Below are 17,247 nucleotides of genomic sequence, written 5' to 3' on the forward strand. Positions count from 1 at the left end.
CTACAGAGCTACTTTACCTGTACCTCTGATGCAGACACCCTATTTCCAAACTAAAGCCACCCCTTTCTTCTTTCCCATTGGAATCTTGATTTTGCCTGGGTACAGATGCCTTCATCTCAGGGAAGTGGGTCCAGCCCTGGTCCGGGGATGACTCTTAACTCCCAATTTTAGGTAATATGATGTATTAAGGAGTCTTTGGAGGGATTCTAGAGTATATTTTCCTTTTTTTTAGGGGAGAGTTTGTGAGGAGAAACTCTGCCCCTCACCCACCTGTGTCTCCTGACTATGAATCAGTCATGTGAGGGATATGATGCTTAGGGTTGCTGCAGTCATCTTGCAACCATGAAGCAAAGGTGAAGCGAATCACAGGGTTGTTAGTTCTGAGCCCCAGCACTGTTGAGCTGCTTCACTGATGATAGTGAAAAGCTCCCTCCTGACTTGTAAAATTTGAGTTCAAGTCACAGCCCTAGAGGATTTACCTTTACTTGAGCCTGAAAGATATTTCTAACTGATATAGCATCTTCTCCCATTTTTGTTCCAGTGAAACACCTCCTGGATCCTATCTCCATCCATTTACTTAAGACTCTCCTCCATCATCATTTCCTTCTTCTCTTCTATATGTTTTTTAACCTTTTCTTCCCATTGGCCTTTTCTCATGAGTATTAAGACATGCTGGAGCTTCTCCCACCTTAAAAAAAAATCATTTCCAACACCCTCCTTATATTCATCCCTGGCCAAGTACTTCCCTGTCTTTCATCTTAACTGTCATAGTTAATTCCTGGTAAGTTTTGCCTGCACTTCCTGTCTCCTCCCCTCCCACCTCCCACCTCCCACCTGCCTCTCAACACTGGCTATCTGGATTCCTCTGGAACTTGCCCAGTCACTAAGACTTCCACTTGCCCTCTCCAATAAATACTTCTAAAGTCTTATCTCATCATGACAGCACCCTCTCTTTTCCTGGCTTCTGTCACATTGCGCTCTCTGTGGGGCTGCCTCCCGCCTCTTCAGCTGACCGTCAGTCTCCGGCATTGAGTCCCTTCTCCTGCCCACCTCTTAGGGAGCTCTCTGCCAGCTCTCCTCCCCTCTCATTGTTCCTACTCTCTGGGAAGTCTTGTCAACAGCCCAGAAGCCACTCATCATCCAGATACTCGCAAACTTACGTCTCCAATCTAGAACTTCCTTATTTGGGATCTAAGTATTCATCTGCTCTTGGACAACTACACTTGGATATGTCTCAAGAACTTCAATCTTGACATACCCCAAATTACTTTCAGGATCTCCCCTCAAAACCTCCTCTCAGTCACTGGCACCACCTTTTTCCCAACTGCCTAAGGCAGACACCCGGGGACCACTGCTGTTATCTTTCTTTTGTCACCTGTCCTCAGGTCTTTCATGAATGCTGTGAGTCATATGCTCTAAACCTCTCTCTGCTTCCCCTGGTCTCCTAGAATGTCTCCCTTAGTTAATTTCCTGCAACTCTTTCCTGGACTGTTTCCCCATCTCTGTCTTGCCCTGCTCCAACCCATGCTGCTTTCTGAAGTGCAAATCTGATCATGTGTGTCACTCTCCTGCTTAAAATTCTACGTTGGTTCGTATGCTATGGTCCAAATTCATTACCGTGATTTATGAGGCTCTGTCTTCTAGTCACTTCTTCCCGTATACTCTCTGAGAAAGTATAGGTTTCAGCCTACAGGAAGTTTCTAGACACTTCCACCCTCACTTCCTCTTTCCCACCCCACCCCAGCATGGATGACTCTACTTGTCTCTGAAAGCTGCCACTTGATTCTAACACACTTGCTGGGATTAGGAGCCATTCCCATGTCTCCCCCCACCCACTGCCATCTTGGAGCCCTGAGCCCACTGGATTCAAGCTGATTCTTTATGTGTCCGTATCCCTGTTGAGCTGTAAGCTCCTTGAGTGCAGGCCTTATGGCTGACTTGTTCCCCATTTGTAGGTGCTTAGTGAATGTGTGTGGAGTGACAAGAATGATAAGGTGAGCAAGCAATCATGGACATGTCAAGGGTCCCCCTCTGCACCATGAGAGTGACCTCTCCCTCTGCCAGTAGCAGATGCTTTCCCTCCTTTTCTGCATCTCTCTTCTGGCCCCTCTTCCAGCCCATCGCCTTCTAAAGTCCACGTACAGTTTCTGCCCACCTTCAGGTTTATAATCTTATCAGGTTTCCCTGAATCCTCAGGACAATTGTAGGACAGACAGCATTATTATTTACGTTGTAGAGATAAGGTTGAGAGAGGTGAAGTAGACTTCCAAAGGTCACACAGTTGAGAGTGGCAAAGCCAGGGTTCACATGCTTTGTCCTTCAAGCCCCATGCCCCTCCCACTACAGTAATCTTGCGTGACTGTCTTACAGGGGTGTTTCATTCACAGTCCTGTTTAGCTGTTCCTGGGAATTCATTCTACGTTGCTACCCTGAGCGTTGAGAGAGGGGAGCTGGTATTTTTGTAACTAGTATGTTCTCAGGAAATGCTTGTTTGGTTAGCGGACAGTTCCAACTTAGAACTGCATGCACGTTCCAGGCAGAGGGGCGAGCAAGAAAGGAATGTTCTTTCAGGCTGGTGCCAGGGCTCCATCCTTCATCTTTGCAGGACAGAAAGCTTGTCTGTCACTTCAAACTCCATTGCCAGCACAGAATGGGAGCATGATAAAAGTTAGTTCCCTCTGGCTCTAAAGAACTTTGATGAAAGCCCTTGGAGAACCCTCCAAGGGACCTGGTTTCCTGAAATTTGTATGGCCTAGAAAGTTAGCTTCCAACTTTGTGTTTCTGAGGCTTTGGTCATGATTAGGGGCTCTGTGAACGGAGCCCTAGGGCTCTTAAACATGGCAGGTGGTGGCTCTGTCAGTGTCCCAGGGGTCCCAAAGGAGAACATCTCCAACATTTGGATTCTGCAAGATTCCCTTGAGAAATGTAATACCACCCTATCTGTCATCACTGTCTTTCAAGGAAAAGCTACAGTTGACTTTCTTCTCATATTTGTTTGTCCATTTATTTATTCACTCAATATATATATTTGAAAACCAAAGGCAGGCTTTGCATAATCCACTGGGAATACAGATCACAAACAATTACAATGGCTGGAAGAATTCTGGGGGCGGAGTGTTAGGAAACCCACAGTGTGGGAAGCACTCTGGCAGGCACTGGAAGGGAATGCAAGAGAAACCTAAGCCTCAGTCTCTACCTTTCAGAAACTTAAAATTAAGTTAAAAGGGCAAGGCAGCTTCCTGTGATAAGGTTAAGAAACACTGCTGAGTAGTTGCTATTAAGCATCCAAATGAATGAAATAGATTTTAAATGCTGATGAATTCCTGTAAGGTGAGATCACTGGATTTAAGAGACCTGGGAAATGGGAAAGATTTCAGTTTGAAGAGAAGGCTCAGGATGAGAACCTCACAACCTCAGGTTACCTCCTGAGGAAGTGAGTTCCCCATCAGTAGAGGTATTCAAGCAGGTCCACTTAATGGGTAAGGTTAGATGGTCAGGGGAGGTGACAGAAATTATACACAGGGGAGACCAGTGCATTCTGAACTTCAACTGGTCAAATACCTCTCATGATTTTTGCTGTATCTCAACTCCAACTGTGTTATTTAGTAACTTTTAATTAAAGAGATATATTTAAAAGGAAGCTAATGCAGATCTACATTTATATTATAAATTACCTCCCACATTTATTAAGCAAAAGTGGCAAGATGTAAAAGAGTGTGATGGATCCCATCACTTGTCTAAAAGATGTAAATATAAATGTGTGTGTATATTATACATAATATATATAAAGTATACATATAAACCATATAACATGTACATATTTTATACTATATACATATATACACTATATACATTATATATAAATTATTTTTTATATATTTTATATATATTTTAAATTATATATATTTATAATATATATAAATTATATATTTTAAAAATTATTATATATATAATATATATTATAATATATATAATACATATAATATGTATGTATATATATAATAATTTTTTAAAAATATATATATTTATATATATATATATATATATATATATATATATATAAAACACACACACACACACACACACACACCACCCATAAACTAGAAAACATAAAATAAACTGGTAATGCTGATTGCCTCTGGAGAAGGACACTGACAGACCAGAGCACATATTACACATTCAAAGAAAAGAAATGGATGGGAATCATTTAAAAAAGCAATGTCCATTATGTTGCCTTTTTGTACTTTAGAGTGTGGCTCTACATCACAGAAAGAAGACTTGAGTAGTAAACACCAAGAGGCTGCCTTTCTTTCTTTATATTTTCTTAAATTTGTCCAGGAAACATGCACCTGACTTTTGACTCCAAAACTGTGGTAAATGGCACTGTTGCATAAGGAAGGATAGAGCAGAAAGGTAGAAGAGGTGTCAGGAAAAAGCAGCAAAAGCGACTCATACACTTGGAGACTAGAGGTGGGCAGACCATGGCTATGAGGATATTTGTGATCCAACAGAGAGCTTCAGCCTGATTGGAAAGGTTGCACCGGGGGCTGGGTGAGAAGTGTTCAAGCACGCCATCAGAGAGTGACTTCGATGTCCTACAGTGAAAGGTTGTGGGGTAGGAAGTGGCTTTGGCTGGAGAAGAAGTGTGGGGGCTGAGAGCAGAGTAGTGGGAAGGGAATGGGAGGCTGGAGGAAACACAAGGCAAAGAGTCCAGATTGAGGCATGATGGTGGTCACAGGGTGCCAAGAAGTTGTGAGAGCCACCGAGTACCACAGTTCTAGGGGTTACCTTTCAGTTTGCTATTCTTTGCACAACCTCAGTAGCTGGGGACGGCACTCAGGAGAGGTGCTGGGTGGGGCGAGAGAAGGCTTAAGGGTGACCCAGAAATGAAGGTGAGAATGGGCAGGGAGAAAGAAGGGACTTAAGAAGCATCTCGCATTGGGATGAGCTGGGGCTTAGATAATGAGGGGGCCGGTGGCCAGCCTGGGAGCATCTGGCTTGAGCGAGCTTGTGTCCCAATTGCAGCGGTCGTGTGGGGTGTCTTCCATTTATTTATTTATTTATTTATTTATTTATCTATATTTTAGAGAGAACGTGCAAGTAGGGGAGAGGGGCAGAGGGAGAGAGAGAGAAAATCTTAAGCAGGTTCCATGCTCAGTGCAGAGCCTGACACCGGGCTCAGACCTACGACCCTGGGATCATGACCCCGGGCTAAGCTCAAGAGTCCGTCAACTCAACTGACCGCGCCACCCTGGCGCCCCTGTGGCCTGTCTTCCTGATGAACACAGGAAGATGTGGAAAGCGACCATGGGGTGCCTGCTGGTCAGCACCTGGCGAATGAGGTCACTGTTATCTGCATGTCACTTAATCCTTCCCGTTCCAGTGGTAGTGGGCGTGCCACAGTTTAGGAAACCCTGGCTGGGGTGGAGGTTGGACAAGACGGTCTCGGAGGCCACAGAGCGCCAGTAGGTGCATGATTCCAGACAACTAGGATGAACCCTCATGAACTGGAGTAGTCCAGGGGGAGGGAGGGCCTGTGGTTTCTGGAGATAGAGACAACAAGAGTGAACAAGGTCTAGGAAAGGTAGGGCAACCGCTATAGTGTGATTTGCTGAAAAAAAAATGCATGATGCCCATGTGTGAAGGGTGTGGGCAGCAGAGAGGAAGAGAACATGGTCATCCTTCCCCTTTTTCTCATGCTGAACAGAAGGGAGTCCCGCCTAAGTGGAATCTAATAAAATGAACCTGGACTTTACCCTGCCCCAGACTATTGAAAATTCAAGTTAATATAAGGCATTGCTCTCAGATAGCCTTATCAGTCTCCTCGGAAATGAAGTTAAGGCCTCTTAGAAACCTTAAACTTTGAAGTTCTGGAAACATTCTCTTCCATAGTTCTGGAAACCTAACCCTGTATTTATCCCTCTGTTTGGGAATCCATCAGGCATGGGTGTTTTCATCTTCCTTTCAGACGAGACAACAGGAAGACGCGTTTTCCTTTTTCCTAATTTCCCATAGAAGAAAATGACATTTGCCTATACAGTTCTATTTTTTTCCTTTTGGTTTTTAATTATAAAAAGCTTCTAGCAGCTGATTTATTATATAGGGAACAAATTGTGTCTTTGAGACCCACTGCACTGTAATTACTTGAGTTAGCACTGCAGGTATCTATGCAGGGGCCAGCAGTCAATTTTGACTCAGAATAGATAATACACGGACTGCTATTAAGTTTAATGTAGATTAATGTGAGTTGCTTCCCTTTTCACGTATGTATGCAGGTACCAATAATTAAGATTAATTTCCACTAGACAGAATGGCCCTCATTGTGCACAGTGCCAGAAAATGCTCCTTTAATAGCTGTTAATTGGATATATTTGCTTTGATGGTGAAATCCTGATTAGTCTTGTTACCCTGAAAACTCCCCTCCTTGCTCCCCCCACCCCCGCCCACTCTTGAGGAGAAAAAGAGATTGACGATAGCAGAGTCAGAGCTTTGGAGGTGGTGAACTCCTTTGTGCCACCTATCCAGAACCACTCCGTGTGCTTCCTTTTCAAGAGAATCGATCCTAGCTGCTTGCACTTACTGAGTGCCTACTAAGCGCCAGGTGCCCTATTTCCATGTATATCCTTAAGGATAACACCAGGAGGTGGAAATGACTACCTTCTTAATACAATTGAAGAACCTGAGTTTCTGCCATGTTAAGGCAATTGCATTGCTTTCACATGCCCCGGAAGTGATAGAATGGGGATTCCGGTCCGGCTACTTTCTGACTAAATGCATCAGGGTTTCAAAAATTGTCAGGGTGGGCCATTATCTTGTCAGTGCCATTTCTTTTCCATTTTCCTGTTGCTGTGATGGCCTTAGAGCCCGCACGCAAGCACCATCTCCCCTCCCTTCTCTGTGTTTCTCTTCACTGTTCTTTTCCCTTCTTGTATTGCAGTGGTGCAAGGCCAAATGGAAAGAAAACAGAAACCCTCAGAGATGGTCAGAAGCACCAGGCCAAAGCCCTTTTATTTCTTCAACAGTTTTCAAAGGCTGGTTTATGGAAGGCAAAGTTGCGGAACAGTAATAGCTCTAGAAAGATGTCTTACTTCTCCTTAGCAATAACCCCCTCTCCACTTCCCTTCTACAATGGGAGCTTGCTTCCTTATATTTTCATGTGTTTCACGTGGCATAGGTACTCTTACAAAAAGCAAAAATTCCTGGCTAGCAGTTACCCATAACCAGCTGTTTCTGGCTAACTCTAGTGGTGTTTGGTGGGGGGAGCCCCTGGAGGGGGAGAGAAGGCTCCTAGATGAACTTGGTCTCTCTCAATTTTGCTCAGGTTTGGTAGAGTCTCTAGAAGAACTGAGATGTGATTTGAGGTGCCTGGAGAGAGAGGCACCCCTGCTTTGGGGTGCCCCATTCGTTGCTCTTGTGTGTCTCTACCCAAGATACTTTGCTGGCTAGGAGAACTGCATTGAACTCTTGTCTCTATCATGGATGAGCTATGTGACTTTGGCCAACTTACTTAGCTGCTCTGAGCCTTTCCTATCCTCCTTAGATCACCTGATTCCCAGGGTTTGTTGTTTCGTTGTTTTTTTGTTTTTTTGTTTTTTTTTTTTCAGAAAAAAATTGAGGTAATGTGTGTTAAGCATTGCACTTAATGCAGGATTTGGCACGTTCAATGAATCTCATTCTCCTTTCCATTTCTGGGGACTGTGGCCCTACTGATGTGTTTAAGGAGAAGCAACAAGTCTTATGACATTGTTCCTGGGGGAGCTGAACATACAATGCCATCAATGGGCAGCAAAATATCCCCCCGAGGTCCCTTTGGGGGAAATCATTCAAATCCTTTCTGTCTGTAAAATGAGAACGTTGGGTTCGGTCAGTGGAGTGCCAATTGGAATGGGCAATTTGTCACTGCATGGGACTGTCTCATACATTAGAGCACATTTAGCATAACCTGCCCTATCCACTAATTGTCTACAGTACCCTCAGCATTGCCACAGCTCACTGTCACATTTGTGAGTGCCCCCGGGGAGATACTGTGCTCCCCACACCTGCTGAGACCCCCAGGTTCTAAAATTCCTCCGTGGCTCCCTGCAGCCCTTTCCCCAGAGTGTGGGGGCCCCAGAGTCAGGCTAGCCTTCCTGGAAACAGCCTCTGATGGTGTGAGATCAGCTATGACCAAGGCCCTGTGGTGGAGCTAGAAGTCACTTGCCCAGCTGCAGGCTTCCAGGACTGGTCTAGCCATCCACCTTCCCTCCCACTGCTGGTGACAGATACCAACCTGACTCCCAGATCATCACCTGGCACATGCTGGCCAAACAGCCTTATGGTTGGGAAGGGGTGGAATGCACTGACCTCCGGGTTATTCTCTCCCCTTGTGGCTGAGAGTTGAAAGGGGCAATTGAAGTCTTGTGTCTCTTCTGCACCGGGTCTTAGAGGCTGGCTGGCGCCTTTGATGAAGAGTTGAAAGCGAAGTTCGAAAAAATATAACTGACGTGTCCGTAACAGAACGCGATTCTGGGAGTGAGTTAAGCAGATTCTTTAACAGCTATAAAAGTTTGTAATTGGGCCTAGCTTTTGCTTTCAGAAGTCTCTGTAAATCCCGTTAGAGCCGTAAGGTGAATATTCTCAACAGAAGTATGGCCCGGTGTTTGATGGCCCTGGCTAGGGAGTCCAGAGTGAGTTTGAATCACAGTCTGTCATTTATTAGCAGCCTGATATCATGTGAATTACTAAATCCCTTACAGCCTCAGTTTCTTCCTAAAATGGGGGAAAAAGAAATCTGTCATGCAGAAAGTTGCTGTGATAACTAATGAAACCACGTCCCCAAGCAACCAATACAATGCCTGGCACAGTGCTATGATTGCTCATGAAAATGCAAAAACCTGAAGCCCAAAGAATGGGCTTCAGTTAGAGCAAGATGGGGTGAAGCTAGCCCTGGAAAAAATTTTTGACTGTATATATTGTTTCATTTCAGGACAGAGAGTAGGAGAATGGAATTTCTGGAAATCCTTAGGAATAGGTGACCTTTTCCATCAGAAGCTGTTCTGCAATGGCCTCACCCCACAGAGGGAGAGTTCTTGGTTTTCAGACCTCAGACTGTGCGGATGGCTGTGTCCTTACCTGCCACTGCACGTCTGATGGGCGCAGGTGTGTGCCAGGCAGGTGTGTGTGGGTCTTGCCTCTGTGAGTACGGCTCCTCCAGCCCCTGGTCTAGGATGCATTTGTGCAATTTTTCCCACAGACCTGACTTTTAATAGGAACCAGTGCCGAGGTCCGGCTTCCTAAGAAGGCCACGCTAAAGAAGGAATTAGAAATACTCTGCTCAAGTTCGGCTAGAGATGCTGGATTCAGAGATCCGCACACACGGAGAGAACCTAGCAGCAAAGGTGGGCATCCAAGATAGGGCCGTTTGGGACCTGAAACACTGGCAAGGAGTGGGAACTGAGTGGGGTCCCCAAGATTAACCTCAGTATGACGTGAGGAATCATACGGCTGAGTCACAGGGCAGAGCAAAGCTGGTGGCCTATGTGATGGTTACTCTGGTTTGAGTGACCTGGACAGACCATGAGAGCTCAGTGTGGCTTTCTCATGAATGCTCAATATAGAGTGGTTGAATTTAATTCTGTGATTCTGGAGTTGAGAGACAGCGACATGCCCTGAGGAACAGTTGAGAGACAATGGCATGGATGTCAGCCTGCCCACCTGGGGCCTATGCTGATGCCTGGGATCTGGGTGGTAGGAAGGAAACATGTGCTTTCATGAAGTCTGACACTGGCATTGCTGTCAGGGCTCAGGTTATTGCATTACCTCATTAAGGGCCGTTGTTCCTGGTTTGGCTGGGATATTTGTGATGGAAGGATGGATGGATGGAAAGACAGGTAGATAGGAGGAACGAAGAAGAAAGGAAGAAATGGATGGAAAAACCTGAAGTATAGCATTGAATTGGAACTGTTCTGTGAAGTTCTGGGCTTCATGCTCAAGAATGGAACTTCAGAGACAGAGAAAACCCAGTGAGAGACAAGGACCAAAGAGGATTCATAAAAGAACATGAAACAAAATAAAGAATTCTTCATTTCACCCAGTATGAGCTGGGGTGTACTCACAGCTAGCATCAAAAGACATGAATAAAGCCAGTTTGGCAGTCACAAAGCTCTTGGATTTTAGTCCAGTAATCAAAATGCTTCAAGAAGGTAGTTTTAACCCAAATTAAAAGGAACATTTCTTTTCATTCTACTAAATTATTGTATGGAACGTGAGGTGGTTACGGGTTGGAATTATTACTGGCACTAATGGATGGGGTTTACACTGAAGCAGGTTTAGCAGGAAATTTATTGTTAAAAAAGACTGTGCACGGGCACCTGGGCGGCTCAGTCGGTTGAGTGTTGGACACTCTTGATTCGGCTCAGGTCATGATCCCAGAGTCGTGGGATCAAGCCCCACGTCGGGCTCTGTGCTGAGCGTGGAGCCTGCTTAAGATTCTCTCTCTCTGCCCCTTCCCTTCCTCATGCACACGCTCTAACTCTAAAATAAATAAAAATGAAAAAAAAATATTAAAAAAAAAAGACCGTCCGGCAATAAGGCAGACTTCCTTGGAACATCTTGAGCTGCCGGTCCTTGAAAATGAACTGTCAGACAGGTGGTGAAAGTGGTTCCAGCACTGGGTATCAAAGACCTCTTAATTCTTGTTTTAATTCCTAGGTTTTGTGTTTCTAGAATTGAGAAGAACTGGATAAACTCTTATGTGGTGGATGCCGTTCTAAGTTTTCCTGCAGGAGAAAGTGCAACGGAATATGTGTGGTGTAGTGTCAGGAAGCAAGGAAGGGAAGAAAGGGTTAGGGATTGCCAACTAACAAGGGCTAAGCCTTGTGCTAAAGTTTAGATTGTGTCATTGAGTCCTTGCAGTCGCCCTGTGAGGTACGTGCGATTAGCCTCTCTTAGATGAGGAAACTGATGCTCAGAGAGGCTAAGTACTTTACTGAGGTGACGTAGTTAATTAGCAGCACAGATGGGTTCTTTCCTAGTCTTTCTGAAGCCTGCATCCAGGCTCTCTCCGCCGTGCCCTATGCCTCTTAAAAGTGCCTTTCCTGGAATTTCCCCAGATGCTGTGGTCCAGCGTGGCTCTGGCCGGATGGCCTTGGGTCTGATAGGGAACGCTTACCTTGCAGCAGGGAGTACAGGGTTAGTGAATTGGTGTGGAAGTGAGAATGCCTTAGAGGCTCTCCCCTTCACTCAGCTGCGACAGAAGTACTCTCCCAACTGTCCCCTCAACAAACAGCTCGCCAAAAAAAATTGTAACTGAATAACACTCTATCGCTTATAATTTTTCAGTACAGGGTTTTAACTTGGAAATCACAAAGTAAGTTTTTCATCCCAGGCTCAGTTTTTATTCTTTCTGAGGCTTAGTTACTTTATTTTAAAAGGAAAGGAAAGAAGGAAAAACTAAATTATCTCTAGAGTCTCCCAAATTATATATATTTATGATGATATAATTTATAATAGTTATATATAACTTATATATGTGCAGATATGTGTATATAGCTGTATATATACATACATATATAGGTTTATGCGAATATTTAAATCAACTTCTGCTTATCTGTACTTATATCAGCCACAGGGATAGAGTTATCCAATCATCTAAAACAGGAAGATGGCTTAAAATTAATCGTTTGGCTTTGGAGTACTTTACTTAGTGACCCTGCTGCAGATTTACTTAAAGTAGTAATGGAAAAGCTTTATTTCCTAACAGCACCCTGATTGGTTGGAGCAAGTATGTAGTCCAGAAGGACTGAAGGAAATTCACTTGGGTTGAAACAAAATCATCCACAAAGTGATGGCCGACAGCCAAGAGCTGGCGACAGCCATGTGGGCTCTTTGGTGTCAGACAGGTCCGGGTCTGGGTCCTGACCCTCCCATTCCCTGGGTAGGGTGATCTTAGGCACGTCATTTAACTTCTCTGAGCCTCAGTTTTCCCACTAGAAAGTGGGGAGAATAGTACCTATCTTGTAAAACTGTTCAGGGGGAGACTTGGGCATATTTTGTGCCTGGGACAGGTTGATACTCCACAAATGGCAGCCGTTATTGTCACGCAGGTCCTTACGTTCACCCACACCCTGCCCCCAAGGGCACAGTCATTGTTTCTTCTCTTGGGTTGGTGTGCCGGGCCACAGTACAGGGAGGCACTTGTCAATCATTTGGGTGAGAGGCGAGATCATCTCGACTTTAGAAACGGAAGCCTGAGATGCAGCCTCTGGAAAAGTCATTCCCATTTTCTTTTAGCCATGCCGCTGAGGGTTCACGGGTTTCCCCCTGCCTCTATGAGTTGGTCCCCAGTCACCAGCCTCACCCTCCTCCTTCTGTTCCCTGAGCGCCCCGCAGGCCACCGCTCCAGCCAGGAGGGGGTTAAAACCAACATTTGCAGATAAAGAGGTAAACATATTTACAATTCCTCTCTTCACACTTTATGCATATGTCATGCAGTGAATAGTTTTAGAGGTCTGTTTGTACTATCTCTCCAGAATTTTTACAGTCTGGAGGACACAAAATCTCTATAAAGTGACTTATTGAAATAGAAGCAGATTGGTAAAACCGTTTCCCTCTTATGAACTGTGAAGAATGATCCTCTAAATGAAATCAGGAAGGAACTGGACAGAATCTTGTTTAATGGTCTGACAAAATGAATCACAACGATTCCAGACATCCATCACTGCTAAAAGGGAACCACAAATGATCTGTGAACCACTATATATTGATTACCCATGTAGTACAAGTGTCGGATTTAATGTTCACACACCATAGAGAGGCGGCAGGGACAGATGGTGCCTTAACTCTTCTTTGATAGATTTTAATGGTGAAATATTGATTTCTATCTGGCCAAGGCCTGCTGTTAGGGGCCAAAGTCATTTGTTCGGTATTGCCGGACACCCAGTCGGCCCGGCGTAATCAATCATTTTTGGCAAGGCAGGTGAAAAGCCAGAGAGAAGCACCTTGGAACCCAAACTGGAGCGTGATGTGTCTGAGTCCAGCCACCTAGAGAAAGAGACAGAGAGAGAGAGAGAGAGAGAGAGAGAGAGAGGAGAGGACTCTTGGAGATTGTGCCTGTAAAGAATTATTAATGATAAGACATGTTTACTGAGGAGAGTCGCAGCGAATCAGAGCTGACATGAAATAGTCTGGGAGCCTCGTGGAGAAAATGAGCCTCTTGCTAAGAGGGACTATATTTTATTTAAACATCCTTCTAAGGCTGAGAACTCAGGTAATCTGTTGTGTTACAAGCCACTGGCTGTTCTTGCCATCCAGAGAGATAACACTGAGGCGCTAATAGGAACACATCAATCACAATCAGGCTGCAATTCCAGTGGTGTCTCGTCCTCCCTGCTCCTCTTTAAGCTCCTTTAATAACGGTGATAACATAGTTCGGGGGCTGCTGAGAGGGGCTCTCCCCTCTGAGGGTCATATTCATAAAGCGAAGAGCTTGCCAAGTCAGCACCCAGGGAAACGGATCTATGCCGGACTTCCGTGCAGGGAGAGAGGGAGGAGCATGGGCGAATGGGGCGGGTTGGAATCCAACAGGAGAATTTTCTGTCATCTGTCGGCCCTCCAAGTTCTGTGATGTCACTCCTACTTCCTTCTAAGAAAGAGGTGTGTGCGTGTTATGTGTAATTATCAAGTAACAAGACTGATTTTCTTGGGCAACTTACAAAATGGTCTTGAAGGCGATTCCCATTTGGAGCTGTCCATGTGTTTTGAGTATAACAGCCTCACGGGAAGAGGTATATGGCTTCTCAAGAAGATTCTGGGAGGGGGACGTGTGAGGCAGGTGGCGGCGTTGAGGGGTCCTCTCCACCTCTGCCTCTCTGTGTCAGTCTCTATCCTATTACCCCTAAGGTCAACATCTGTTTGCTGATTTGACTTCTCCATAGGCTATGAGCTACTGGAGGGAGACATTTGTGTCTAATTAATTATTATATCCTCAGTACTAATACATGATCTTGGGACTCACAAGATATTCAACTCGTGAATATGGCTGAACGCACAAATGCAGGTGCTTGTGCTGAAAAGAAGTCACACTGCTTTGCACCTTTTGAGTATCCACATAAATATGTGTTGTGTTGTGTGTGTGTGTGTGTGTGTGTGTGTAAATATACACATTCATGTAGGAATGTACTGACCTTATAAAGACATGTGATATTATTTGTGTGACTTCTTTTTACGAGACAGCATGGCTCAGTGGGTGACAGCCTGGATAGAAGAGCCACACTGCCTGCATTCAAATCCTGGCTCCACCACTTACGGGAGGATTACTTTGGACAAGTTAGTTCAGCTCTTTGTGCCTCAGTTACCTCATCTGTAAAGTGGGGACAATAATGTACTTAGGTTTTGAGAATTAAAGGAGTTATTAGACATGAAGCATTTATAGTAGTACCTTGCATACAGTCAGCATAAATGTTTTACATTGTACATTTATGTTTAAGTTACATTTTTAGCCATGGCATTGTATTCAAAATCATTATATAAATGAATACATATATATTCATGGAAATACATAAGCCTTTATATGGTTGGTGTTAGGGATCCCAACCAATATTCAAGCCTGAACTGAGAGCAGTAAGTTTGATTTGGTAGTAGGTAGGTGGGGTGGGAGGTATTTTGATTCACTATAAATCTGTATACTCTCAGGTTATTTCATATCGGGGGTTCAACGAGCCTATACTTGCCTCAGTGTGTTTATCTCCCCAAAGCTGTCGCAAGGGTGTGTGTCTCTAACTGAACAAGTGTATATGTATCGGTGCACACATACAAAGGCGCTGCAAGGCAGGATGGCCCCAGCTTTGTGGACCGCCCCAGCTGTGCAACCTGCCCCCAGATGTGAGAGTGCAGGCAGCAGATTCCGCTTAGATTATCTTGCTTACCTAATGATTTTTGCTTCACTGCCTTGCTCGATTGTGTTCACCAGGACGGCAGGCTATTAAAATGTCAAGGCACATTGAATTGTTGTTATCCAGGAGAGAGACCTTTCCAATCAACCTGTGTTCTGGGGGTTGCATAAACTCCGAGAAGGCGATTGGAGAAAGGCTTTATGGCTTTTTTACATAGATGGGGGTGAGCAGGGAGGTTGGGAGAGGGCACGGGGAGGGGGAGGAGAGGTGGGGCAGGATCCGGGGTTTATGGCAGCTGGAGTGTGCTAATTAAAATGCCATCTCCTCAAACAGGTATTGGTGGCTCCTCGCCTTTGCATTTATGGGTAACTGCAATAGGGCCTTGCTGTGTGATGCTGTGGTTTAAAGGAGGGAGGGGGAGGTGACTCACGGTGGGCGGTGGGGGTGGGGCCGAGAGGCTGCACTGCTGAGAATCAGGGGTGGGGTACATGGAACAATATTGTAAGGCAGAAATTGCAAGGAGTTATATCCCTGGTTGGCAGGAGGGGCCAGAGACCAGAACAAAGGCTTCTTTGGCGCTGCACCGGTCCCAGCTCTGCGGAGCGCGACGCTGTCTGCACCCCCGCCGGCGGCGGCCGTGCCGGGGGTGACAGTGCCGAGCTGCCGGCGGGCCGCAGCATTACCCACGCGGCACCTCTGGCCCGGCCCCGCCTGCGCCAGCTGGGACGGTCTGGAGACGTTCTTCCGTTCACGGCGTCAAGTCTCATCTGGCCGAGGATTTATTTTCCTTTGGGGACGAAGGGGAGCAGGGACAAAGGACGTTCCCATAAAGTATCCAGAGATCGGGGCCGCTGGGGGCTCCGAGCAGAAACTCCAATTTCCCTGGCATGACTTTTCCCCTTTGTTCACATCAGCTCGCAAATATCTAGCTTTCCCCGGCCGCGTCTGTTTCACTTTTGTTTCAAAGAGATGGCTTTGTTTTCGCGGGTGTGCGGCTCTGCGAGGCGCTCCGCGCGTCCCTCCCCCTTGCCGGGGGCGTCACCGCCGCGCGCACCAACTCGGTGGCCGCTGGGCCGCTAGGCGTCCCCGCCTTTGTCAGGCCGATCGGCTGCGGCGTGACTTCCGCGCGCGCGCGCACACCCGCACGCACGCACGCACGCGCGCGCATGCGCGTACCCGCCGCTCCGCCCGGTGCCCCGCCTCCATCCTAGTCTGTCACGCCCGCCCTGCGGTCAGTTTCAAGTTTGCGCCCTTCGTCGCGGCGGGGCCGAGCCCTCCCGAGCTCTCCACCTGAGTCTCTGGTCTTACACCCAAAGTCGCGTTTCCCGCTTCCTTTCCTTCCGGCCTCTCTGCGCTGGCGGGCCACCTGCGGTGTCTTTGTAAGGCTTCGTCTAACTTCCCTCGCCGTGCGTCCGCCTTCCTCCTGGAGGGTGGCGGGACTCCCGGAGGGGACGTGGCCCACGAGACCTGCTTTGGACCTTTTATCCAGAGGCAGCTTCTCCCTCACAGCACACACACTTCCACGAGTCTTTCCTCCTGTTCCCTCCTTCTCTCTCCCCAGTGGGACGAGTGCACCCCCCTCATTCCAGTTCCCTGGACTCCTTTAGCTCTCATAGCTTCATCAAGCTTTACTGAAAACGCCTCTGTACTTGTCTTGAGTACCCCCCCCCCCCCAGATGCTTTCTAGACGCTCTGCTAATGGCGGCTTTGGCTCTATCTCAGTGACTTTAACCTCACCCGTTTGTGGCAATTGAGACCCTGACAGTGTTGTTGAAGGCAGCACTTGTGGTCCCCAGGCTGCTGCTTTGAGCCAATAGCCTGCCACAGGGTGAAGACATTGGGCATTGGAGGGGCTGAGTCGCCAGCAGTAAAGGACAGCTCTGCCCCTTCTATGGAACAGTGCAGATAGCGTGGACTCCATGATCCATCAGCTGGAGCTTCTTGGGTTTCATCCTCCCTGAGTTCCCAGTTCCCGATCTGTAAAATGCGAACAGTAAGGATCACCTCACAACATCGGCCAGAGGATTTAGTGAGATAGTGTCTGTAAAGTGACCTCTCAATGTGTTGCATAGAGTGCAACCCATCTGGTATACACACAGACACATTCACACACAGCCACGCCACGGTCACCAGCTTCATCCCAGACGGGCTGCTCTTCATTCTTTCATTTCCATCTCACCCTTTTCTGCTATTCCTTTAGGCTCTTCCCTCCCTCCTGTATTTCCACCCCCCCTTCCTCCCCCTGTCTAACGTCCTCCCTTCATTTGGCTGCTTGGCCTTATCCTTTTCACGGAGTTTTCTCCTTTGGGCCCTGCCCGGTGACAATGAGTCGTGGGGTCTGGGGCCAATTCCTTACCTCTTTGGGCAAGTGCTCCTC

Source organism: Lynx rufus, unplaced genomic scaffold (genome assembly GCF_022079265.1).
Source record: "Lynx rufus isolate CCGP_SWC_20201006 ecotype Redwood Valley unplaced genomic scaffold, mLynRuf1.p SCAF_2, whole genome shotgun sequence".
NCBI classification, from domain to species: domain Eukaryota; kingdom Metazoa; phylum Chordata; class Mammalia; order Carnivora; family Felidae; genus Lynx; species Lynx rufus.